At 38.6% G+C, this 1,839-nt stretch overlaps 1 protein-coding gene and 1 long non-coding RNA gene across 2 annotated transcripts in view; one reads left to right on the top strand and one right to left on the bottom strand.

Annotated features, from left to right (window-relative positions):
* The window catches only part of LOC128250815 (uncharacterized), a 12,558-nt gene extending 11,016 nt beyond the window's left edge, over window positions 1-1,542 (bottom strand). The window contains exon 1 of the long non-coding RNA XR_008266796.1: window positions 1,022-1,542. This is a non-coding gene — a long non-coding RNA (uncharacterized LOC128250815). The remainder of the gene's footprint in view (window positions 1-1,021) is intronic.
* The window catches only part of LOC106867469 (uncharacterized protein DDB_G0271670), a 1,130,547-nt gene that overhangs the window by 484,760 nt on the left and 643,948 nt on the right, over window positions 1-1,839 (top strand). The window lies entirely within an intron of this gene.

Raw genomic sequence — 1,839 nt, forward strand, 5'->3', positions numbered from 1 at the left:
TTTTACTCTTTTACCTGTTTCAGTCTTTTGACTGTGGCCATGCTGGAGCACTGCTTTTAGTCTAGCAAATCAACCGCAGGACTTATTCTTTGGAAGCTTAGTACTTATTCTATCGGTCTCTTTTGCCGAACTGCTATGCTACGGAGACGTAAACACACCAGCATCGGTTGTCAAGCGATGTTGGGGGGACAAACACAGAGGCACAAACACACACACACACACACACATATATATATGTATACATATATACGACGGGCTTCTTTCAGTTTCCGTCTACCAAATCCACTCACAAGGCTTTGGTTGGCCTGAGGCTATAGTAGAAGACACTCGCCCAAGATGCACACAGTGGGATATATATATATATGTATATATATATGTGTGTATATATATATATATATATATATATATATAAGCATGCTAGTTTGTGCATGTATGTGTGTGAATGTATAGATGTATCTGTCAATCTGCTTTCTGTATATCTATCAATCTGTTTATCTTGGTGTGTATGTATATATATGTATACTAATCTGTGTGTATATGTGTGAATGTATACATGTATCTGTTAGTCTGTTTATCCATCTAGCTTCTTGTGTATCTCTTAAGTCCAACAGTCAATCTATTTAACTGTGTGTGCAATGTGTGTGTATATATATACATAAATACATACATGCACACACATCTATGTGTGTGTGTACTTATGTCCCCGTAATATAGTGGTTCAGCAAAAGAGATCGATAGAATAAGTACTAGGCTCACAACTAAAACCCTACAAGGTGGTGCTCCAGCATGGTCGCAGTCAAATGACAGAAACAAGTAAAAGAATAGAAGGATATATATATTTATATGCACTCACTCACATGCACGCACAATATAGGTTTTTATAGAAGGTTTTAATTTAGACGAATTTAATGCGTGAAGGAAGTTTGTATTATAAGAATCAGGGGCGGGGTATGTTTCTCGGGTGGAATGGTATTAAAAGGGTGAAATATATCTAGTATTTCAAAATATTAGAACATAATACCTGAATGCACAAGACAGATCAATCAATCAATAAGAGAGATCAAATTGCTTCTAAAAATTAAATTGTGGCAATGGGACACCAGTCTGTACTCCATTCAAGTTCATTTGCTTTCAATAACTGCCTGAATATCGTGTAGCAAAGAGGAAAGCTTTTCTGCAATGTTGCTCATGTGTAATAACAGTTCAGATGGTCTTGATAGTATCTTTCAGCTTTCATTGATTTCTGGGATACAAATGGGTCATCTTTTTAACTACAACCCAACAGATTCCTTTTCGGGTTCTGGTCAGGTGGAATACCATGTCGAGGAAGTGTGTCCATGTGAGGCCCTGGAGACGTAGTAATATGCTTGGGGACTGTAAGTAGGTGTCAGCACCTGCTGGAATAGAAGATTTTTGCATCACCAAAAGTGTCTGGTTCCATCATAGAAGTACTCAATCAATCACGTGAAGAGCTACAAGATATCTTGGTAATGGAAGGTTAACACTTCAACCTTTTAAACGAGCGATATCTGACCAAAATATTCTAACTATTTTATGTTCAAACAGACTGGATCCAGCCTATCACACCTACCCTACAATGTCATTTTAAAAATAAACAGCCACACAGGTGCAGAAGTGGTTGTGTGGTAAGAAGCTTGCTTCCCAACTGCATGGTTCTGGTTTCAGCACCACTGTGTGACACCTGGGGCAAGTGTCTTCCATTATAGCCTTGGTCTGACCAAATCCTTGTGGACAGCAACTGAAAGAAGCTCGTCGTATATATATGTGTGTGTGTGTGTGTGTGTGTGTGTGTGTGTGTGTGTGTGTGTGTGTGTGTGT

Source organism: Octopus bimaculoides, chromosome 25 (assembly GCF_001194135.2).
Source record: "Octopus bimaculoides isolate UCB-OBI-ISO-001 chromosome 25, ASM119413v2, whole genome shotgun sequence".
NCBI lineage: Eukaryota > Metazoa > Mollusca > Cephalopoda > Octopoda > Octopodidae > Octopus > Octopus bimaculoides.